The following is a 9,613-nucleotide window of genomic DNA, read 5'->3' as shown; positions in this document are numbered from 1 at the left end:
GCACTCCCCCTGGGAAGCGGTGTACACATGACGGTTGTTATGTACTGAGTTGAATAGGATCCAAAAGGCAGCAGTCTGATTGGTCCTAGAACAATAGGATCCAAAAGGCAGCATTCTGATTGGTCCTAGAACAATAGGATTCAGAATGCAGCAGTCTGATTGGTCCTAGAACAATGCAGCAGTATGATTGGTTGGCAGGAACCACCCAATCATGCTCCAGATAGAAGTGAATCCACAACTTGATTGGCTTACAGTAGAATTCCGGAATTAGCCAATCATGTGCAGCCCATTGTGTAAATAATGTATATAAAGCAGATGAGAGCCAGTGTGGTGTAGTGGTTAAGAGCGGTAGTCATGTAATCTGGGGAACCGGGTTCGCATCTCTGCTCCTCCACATGCAGCTGCTGGGTGACCTTGGGCCAGTCACACTTCTTTGAAGTCTCTCAGCCCCACTCACCTCACAGAGTGTTTGTTGTGGGGGAGGAAGGGAAAGGAGAATGTTAGCCGCTTTGAGACTCCTGAAGGGGAGTGAAAGGCGGGATATCAAATCCAAACTCTTCTTCTTCTTCTTCTACTTTGAGGGGACTTTCATTCATTCATTCCTCCTCACCACTATGAGCTGAATAAAGAGCATGAAATCACTTTGCGACTCTGAGTATATTTCAACGGTAGTCACCAATCGATGTCTACCCTGTTGCTCCTTATGAAATACCAACTTTTCCACCCCACCAAACCAGCTTCAATTTGAGAAAAGCAACGACCGACCTAGTCGCGTTTTAAGCTGGTAACGTGTAATTGGAAACCACCACCCTGCAGATGATGCTGTTTGCTCCAGGAAGGAAGCTGTTAATATAAGGAGGGCGCTGCAGGATCAGGCCAGTGGCCCATCTAGTACAGCACCCTGTTCTTCCAGCGGCCAGCCACATACCCATGGGAAGCCTGCCTGCAGAATCTGAACACAAGAGCACTCTCTGCCCTTCTATGGTTTCCAGCAAGTGGTACCCAGAAGCATACTGCCTTTGATAGTGGAGGCAGAACATAGTATTCAGAATTAGTAGCCATTGGTAGCCATGGGTGGATCTACACACAGGGGGGAGGGGACGCTATAAATAAGCCAGAAATTAAATTGTTATAGCAAAAAAAAAAATGCTATGGAAAATCGTGTATAATTTTTTTACACTCTCCAGCGCCCTCTGGTGTTGCATGTTTATAACGCATTCAAAACACTGTTTTTTGACTAATGTAGCTGAGTCCCATGTCCCATTTGTCTAATCCTCCTTGGTTGGTGGCCATCACTGACTCCCGTGGGAGCAAATTCTGTGCCGAGTGGAGAACTTTATTTTGCCAGCAATCATACATTCTGTTTATGATTATCAAGCTCCGAGTGTCATAATGTAACCAAAATGGTCATTTGTAACCAAAAGGGCACAACCAACCAAGTGACAGCAGAACAAGCTTGGGAACTCCTGAGGTTTGCAAAGCAAAAGAGAGGGGGGAGAGATTTAGAGGGGGAAACGACAAGAGGAGGAAACCTCCCTAAACAGAAAGCTCAGTCGCCACGGACGTCTGACTGACCATTGCAGTTTTGGGAAAAGAGGAGTAGGAAATAAGGGGTGTGAAGGGAATTAAGTGGCTGGAATCTGGAACAAGGAGCATTTCAGGCTGCAACAATTTATTGTAGGTCTCGCATATTAAATATGGCATGTGGGCCTTGGGCCTTAGACACACCCTCTGCCTGAAATAGAAACTGCTCTCCTCATTATCTCCATGATAGGAAAAGCTTCAGCTGATAGGCTTCTGCATGTAATAATGTAATAATAAAATAAGGAATTTTTTGCAGGTTCCACTAGTTCTAGAATGGCCTGGAGATGAGCCCATACTATTAGTGAGGACTTGCAAAAACCTATGGATATACATTTAAATATACATTTAAGATGTCAAAACTCGTATCAGAACTCTGCCTACACGGTAAACCCCTTAATGATCTTTCTATTCCAGGAAGTTTGGGGCAGAATGTTTTAAACGTGGGGGAGAAGTTGGGTGGGAAGTCATGTCAGAATTAAATTTAGAGCTGCAGTCCTTCTTCATAGCAAAGCCAATGTTTGAAAAGGGCTTAGCTAGCTTCTTGCAATGAAAAGGTTTGGGAAATTTTTATTTGTCCTCTGATGTGGGATGCACATCTGTGGCGCTGAGGGACTAGGAACAGGTGGAGCTTAGGAAGTTTCTCACCAGCGCAGTCCAGATTTCTTTTCTGTTGAGAGTATTCCCAGATCCTGGGAGTGGGGGTGGAGAGGGAGACCACAGCATCCCTTCCAAAACAGAAATTGCATTCCAATTAATTTTGATTCTACGAAACAAAAACAAAAAAGCCAAACAAATAGTTGACTTGTTTCTCTTCCTACCCAAACTCGTGGCTGGGGGCCTCTTGCATCCCACTCTTACTCACATTTACTCTGAAGTAAATCCCACAGAATTCAATGGGGCTTCATTCCATGGAAGTACGCCTAGGAGTATACTAGCAGCACTTTCCTATGAGGTCCTACTATCTTGCACGCACTCCCCAATTAATAAACACCCATTGGTCACTCCCCATTCCCAGGGGGCTAAACTGATATGACTCCCTTCTGCCTTTCAAATACCTATTCTCAGGAATTTGAGCCACATACCTTTACCTCACTGGCTGTAATAGCAGCTGGGAGGAACTAGCTAGCTGTATAAATAAATAAATCACCTAATGAGGAGATTCAGCTCCATGAGCTATAAGGAGCCCTAACTGATTCCCCAATGGACAAAGTATCAAGGTGTATTTGATTTGCTGAATTGCTAAACTGGCACCAGTGGGAACTCTTTTCCTAAGCCAAACCGCTTGGAAAAGAGGGATTTTCATTGAGATCCAGGCAGGTGAGGGAAGGTTTAAACTTCCCCTCCCCGTGCAACGCATTTCCAACAAAAACCAGCTCCCTCCTCCCCTTTGCTTGCAATGAAATAAAATTAAAATGTTGACATGATTGCAACTGATCCAATTAGCTTCACATGTAGTTAGGCACTCAGGCAGCTGTCAAACACACAGGGGCGGTGGCAGTTAAACAGGAAATCCTAATTGTAAATATTTCTCTAGTTTGGTTATTAAAAACCAATGCATAAGAAGGTACATGCTCTCTTGGAGGTTGTGTGAAATGCAGCAGTTCACTCTCGGTGCAGCAATGCAGGGGTATTATTATGCAAATGAGTTGGGGGGGGAGGAACACCATCACCTCCCCTAAATGTTGAAGGGTAGTTCGTTAAAGGACTCCGGGGGGCGTCGCCTCATCTGAAACCTACGGAGGCTAGGGCCTAAAGCGCGCTCCCGAGCGGTAACTCCTCGGGGAGCACCTAGGGATGTGCATCTCGGGGGCTCCCCCTGTTGGTGCTTAACCCTTCCCGGTTATACCGGTTAGTCTGATAGGGCCACTGCCTAAAGCCAATACCGCTCTTACCGGTAATCAATAAAGTTGTGGCCATTTTTCGCCCATTAACCTAAATTCTGGTGTCCTGTGTCTTTATTTGTTCCATCTGTGGGAGGGGGCGGGAATCGCCACGCAACTGCTCTTATTTATATGGACAGCCTTTGGGTTTTCTGGGCTTGGCAGCTATAGCCCTGTGCTGGAGTGTCATTTGTGGAAGCATATGGGATTCTGCATCCCAGGTGGCTGCTTGCGTGGACCAAGAAAATGCTGGGATGTCCGATGCCGTCATGGGAGCTGCTTGTTCTGGGGGCTCCGTAATCGCCCGCCCTTATCTGCTGACTTCAATGAAGGCCGCAGACGGTTGTCACACATATTTTTCTGCGCTCACCTCTGGCTGGGGCGAGAGGAGACGTAACTCGTTCTTGACATGAGGCGGCAGGCCCGCTCTGATTTGCATATAGTAGAAGCAGGTGCAAGAGCTGGTGGAACAAATGGCATGTGTCACTGAGTTTTGTTTTTTCTCTCTCTTCTTTCCCTGGAGCAAAGTTGAGCAATCGGCAAAACCTGCGGAGGTGCTCATAAAACACCTGCTATCTACTTCGTTCCGAGTCAGACTTGGTGTTTATTTACTACGCTGTTTACAGACTGAGATTCGGGCTGCAATCCTAGATGCACACCTACCAGGAATCAGGCTCCTTGAACTCTGATTTAGTTCTAGGTAACAGTGCTTAGGATCACACTTCTCCATATATCCTCCAATGTTTCACAGAAGAGAAGGGTGCATTTGTAATAATAATAACAACAAGCCTGTTTTCTTATGAATGATTTTTGGCTCTCTCTCCTAACCCTTCCACTTCACATGCTAAAAACTCGGCTTGCTTGCTATACAGTGGTACCTTGCATTAAGTACTTAATTCGTTCTGGAGGTCTGTTCTTAACCTGAAACTGTTCTTAACCTGAAGCACCACTTTAGCTAATGGGGCCTCCTGCTGCTGCCGCGCCGCCAGAGCACGATTTCTGTTCTCATCCTGAAGCAAAGTTCTTAACTCGAGGTCATGTTTCTGGGTTAGTGGAGTCTGTAACCTGAAGCGTATGTAACCCGAGGTACCACTGTACTGATTTACTCTTCAACAGCCTGGCCCAGCCCATTTTGAAAACTCAGATGTTTTTCTAACATAACTTAAACCAAAGAACAATCTAAGAATTCTAACAGCAGCATCACTGCAACAAAAGTTGTTGATGACACAGATGATTTAGGAAATACTTATTAAGATGTGCAAAAGCAGAATTGCAGAAGGCAATCTAAGAATAGTCAGGTAAGCAGTTTAATGGCTTGACTGCAAGATCAGAAAGGAAGCGCGTCTGTTTATAATAATTATAAAATCGTTATACTTTATAATGATATGGGTTGGCTTTCCAGAGTGTGTTTTTTCATGAGGAAATGGAAGGCAAAAGACTAAAACACAGACGCACAACCTGATCTTATGTTTACCTGGAAGTAAATCCCACTGAGCATAGTAAAAAGGGTTGCCAACTGATCAGGAGGAAAAATGGACCCATCTGGCTCCCATGCCTTTTATAGCTTCCCGATGTGCTGAAATTGGTACATGAAGCTTTTAAAGACATGCCCAGAGAGGCATAAAAAAGCAGAGGTTGGCGTCCTAGGTATATACAAAGATTGGAGCCTGACCTAAGAAGAAACTGCAGCACAGGAACACCAGGCGGACTCTCTACCTAGAATGGAAGCCAGTTATGCTCCTGCCTGAAATGTAGGTGGGAAATCTTCCTGGGGTGTGTCTCTGTGCCCCACAACCTGCTGCAAAGGAAAGCCTCAGCCTTGACCCAAAACCAATTAAGTGCAATTAAAGACAATGCTACTAAGCAACTTGCAGGTGCAATGCTTTTGACAGCTGCAGCCCAACCCACATAGCTTCAAAAAAAAAAAAAAACCTGCTTAAAGCACACGACTGGCATGTTGCCTGCTGTAAAAAGAAAGTCACATTCTTGCTTTCGGTGTGGGCTGAGTGTAGCCTGCAGGCACCATCTTCACAATGCACTCTGGCTCCTTCTCATGCCCACCAGCAGCACACCCTTTCACGATCGTGCCCCCAAGCTGCCAATTCCAGGCATTGTGCAGGCCTGGGCTTGAGTACAATTAAGTGTCATCCGCAACCCACTTCAGGGAAATATTTCGCTGTCTCCAGCAGGCAGGTGAGCATTCCAAGTATTCCTGCCTCTTCCTGGTTCCGCTGCTGTGCTTTTTCAGTTTGATAATGCTTTGCCAGATACAAGCAACAATAACAGCCATGGCAATATGGTCTGTCATGGCCGTTTGTTCCTTGCATCTGGTAAAAGCTAGTGTAGAATAACTTTGGAATAGCCATCTATGATGCTACGATCTCTTTCTGTGTTAAAAAGCAACAGGATCAGGGATGCATTGGGATGACTGAAACTGGGATAGCAAAACACGGACTACAAGTCTCAACATCCGTGGTCTTTGGCTATATGCTAGCTGGGGATGGTGGGAATTTGTAGTCCACAATATCTGGAGGGCATCGCCTGATTACTCCAGGTCTAATGCAAGATGCGAGCTGAGCCATTTTTGGGTCCATCTGCAATGAGACCAGATCCAAAATAGTTCAGGTGATACCTTGTATAAGACCCAAGGTACTTATCTCTGCTCTCATACCCCTGCCTGTCTGTTGCCTGGCTCAGGTAGAGGGTCATATTCTAATTGCTCCAAACCAGCACACCATACTTTTCCGTGTATAAGACGAGTCCCCCCCCCCCTTTCAAATCATCTTAAAAATCCAGACTCGTCTTATACACTGGTAGTGTATTGTGGGGACGTATGATTGGTTGCTGTCGTGTGCTGGAGATTGTCAATGGCTATTTGGCGTCTTATTGGAGGCTGCGGCCAGGGCTGCTGTTGATTTGCTGTTGTGGGCGGGCAGACACTATATGTATTTTGTGACACGTGCAAGCGGTAGCGTAGGTCAGGTCCATTCCCCCTAAAAACAGTCCAACAACTCTGGGCAATCCCTCCCAAAAAAAGCTCAACAACTCTGGGCAATCTCAACCCATTTTCTTAATTTGGAGTCCCCCCAAATTTTCTTAATTTGGAGTCTTATACATAGGGGCGTGTTATACATAATAAAATACGGTATTTGGGAGTTAGGATTGTACTTTTTTATTCTTCTCCTGCCATCTTAAGGGCTGCCTCTCCCTATATGAACCTACCTGGACCCTGAGATCATCATCTGATGTCCTCCTTCACGTGCCTCCTCCACAACAGCTCCGGAGGGTGGCAACATGAGAACAGACCTTTTCTGTGGTGGCTCCCCATTTGTGAAATGCTCAGCTGAGGCCTTCATTATACACCTTCAGGTGCCAGGTGGAATCCTTTGGCTGATTGACATCCGATGCCCTTTTAAATGTGTTGTGGGAGGGTGGGATTATTGGTTTGCTGTTGTTGTTAGTTTTATTATGTACCGTATTTTTCGCTCTATAAGATGCACCAGACTATAAGACGCACCTAGTTTTTGGAGGAGGAAAACAAGAAAAAAAAATTCTGAATCTCAGAAACCAGAACAACAAGAGGGATCGCTGCACAGCCAAAGCAGTGATCCCTCTTGCTGTTCTGGCTTCTGGGAATGCACAGCCTGCATTCGCTCCATAAGACTCACACACATTTCCCCTTACTTTTTAGGAGGGGAAAAGTGAGTCTTATGGAGCAAAAAATATGGTATTTTGTGGTTTTTATATTGTAATTTTATGTTGTGAACCACCCTGAGATCTACGGATGAAAGGCAGTATACAAATTTAATAACTAATAATTATTATTAATAGTAATCTTTCACAAATGATTATTATTCCTCCATCTTTGCTGTCCTTCCAGTGGGATGTTGTAGCCATATTGTAAGCTCCTCGGGGCGGGGACCTGTCCTCTTACAGTTTGCAAAAAGAACATGCATATTCATCATGACATACAGTCGTACCTTGATCCGTGAAGGCGTTGCAAGTCGAACATTTTGGGTCCCGTACGCCGCAAACCCGAAAGTGAGTGTTCCGGTTTGCTAATGTTCTTTGGAATCCAAATGTCCAACGGGGCTTCTGATTGGCCGCAGAAGCTTCCTGCAGCCAATCGGAAGTCACTCCTTGGTTTCCAAACATTTTGGAAGTCAAACAGAATCCATTCCGGAGGTACCGCTGTATACACATGCACCCACAGGGTAGAGAAGTAAGCTTTTGAGGAAGAGTTGAAGAATTTGAAGAAGAATTCTGTGAAATACAAAAGCTTGCTACCCAATGAACTTGATTTGTCCTCTAAAGGTTTATATCTGAGATCCCTTCTCTCTTAAGATTGCAGTCAACTAAGATTACTCAGAGTAATTAATGGACCAAAGTTAGCCATGACCATTAATTTCAATGGATCTACTCTGATTAAAACCTAGCACCCACGTTGGCTTCATCTGCCAACCTGCATGCCAGACTGCTGTTATAAGCACAGGACATGAGTGGGTAAGATTTTTGTAAAAAATTAATAATGCAACCCTAAGTTGCAATCCAAAACCATCCTTTTGCCTCTGTGCCAGGAAAAGCTTCACCTGCTAAATTTCTTCAAGTAGAGTTTTAGAGGCACAGGAGTGGGGCTAATGAACAGTTGGAACCACTAACTCTTGCGTAAGTGCCTAGTGCACACAATCCGTCCTTCAGGTGGTCCTAAGTGAACACAGTGTCCCACCTTGCCATCAATTTGGCTGCTGAATAGAAGTTACAGAATCTCACCTTCTGACCTGGAGCTTGTGCACATTGGGAGCTCTGTTTGCGGCATCAATACCGTTCTGTAGGGCAACAGACGTCTTCTCTCTCCGCCGCTGAACACACCTTTTCATAGGCACTTGCAGCGCTTGAGATTTTCAGAGCAAAATCCAAAGCGAATGGGAGAGAGGGGTTTTGCTCCCCCCCCCCTTCTCGCTTGCTTTTCAAAATAGCCTTATGTTGCTTAGGAAACATCATTTCTATGCTGGGAAACGGGTGGCTCTGTCATGGAAGAATTCCCATACTCCTGCAAGCATGATTCATTTGGATTAGCAACTGAGGAAAACATAGGAAGCTTGCCTGGTGGGAGTCAGACCACTGAGCCCTGCATTGTCTACAGGGGCTGGCAGTAGCTCTCTAGGGTGCGAGGCAGGGATATTTCCCAGTCCGACCTGGAAATGCAGGGCATTCATCCTGGGAAGCTTTGATATGCAATGCGTGTCCATATTTCTGCACTATGGTCCTTCCCTGGCATTTCTGTCTCCTAGCATGTTCACCAGCTCCTTGGAGGACAGTAAAGTTGTTCACACACACACACCAGTGCTCTAGTTATCTCCCGCTTGGACTACTGCAATGCACTCTACGTGGGGCTACCTTTGATGGTGACCCGGGAACTGCAATTAATCCAGTATGCGGCAGCTAGACTGGTGACTGGGAGTGGCCGCCGGGACCACATAACACCGGTCCTGAGAGATCTGCATTGGCTCCCAGTATGTTTCCGAGCACAATTCAAAGTGGTTGGTGCTGACCTTTAAAGCCCTAAACGGCCTCGGTCCTGTATACCTGAAAGAACATCTCCACCCCCATCGTTCAGCCCGGACACTGAGATCCAGCTCCAAGGGCCTTCTTGCGGTTCCCTCATTGAGAGAAGTGAGGTTACAGGGAACCAGACAGAGGGCCTTCTCAGTAGTGGTGCCCGCTCTGTGGAACGCCCTCCCATCAGATGTCAAGGAAATAAGCAGCTATCTTATTTTTAAAAGACATCTGAAGACAGCCCTGTTTAGGGAAGTTTTTAATATTTAATGCTGTATTGTTTTTAACACTTGATTGCGAGCCACCCAGAGTGGCTGGGGAAACTTAGCCAGATTGGGGGGGTATAAATAATAAATTATTATTATTATTATTATTATTATTATTATTATTATTATTATTATTATTATTATTTCCTCACCCCTCCAGCTGTTTGCATCAGCACAGCTTCATTATTATCTGATTTGTTTTTAGATAATAATGCCATTGACAGGAGGCACTGACAGATTTGGAGATGCCTTTATCCCAGGCAAAAGTGTCCACACCTTGACTAGACACCAGTTAAGAACGGCTTAAGGACTCCAATCTTTAATCTC

The sequence above is a fragment of the Podarcis filfolensis genome, assembly GCF_964270895.1.
Source record: "Podarcis filfolensis genome assembly, chromosome: 6".
Classification (NCBI taxonomy): Eukaryota; Metazoa; Chordata; class Lepidosauria; order Squamata; family Lacertidae; genus Podarcis; species Podarcis filfolensis.
This window is presented reverse-complemented; position numbering follows the sequence as displayed.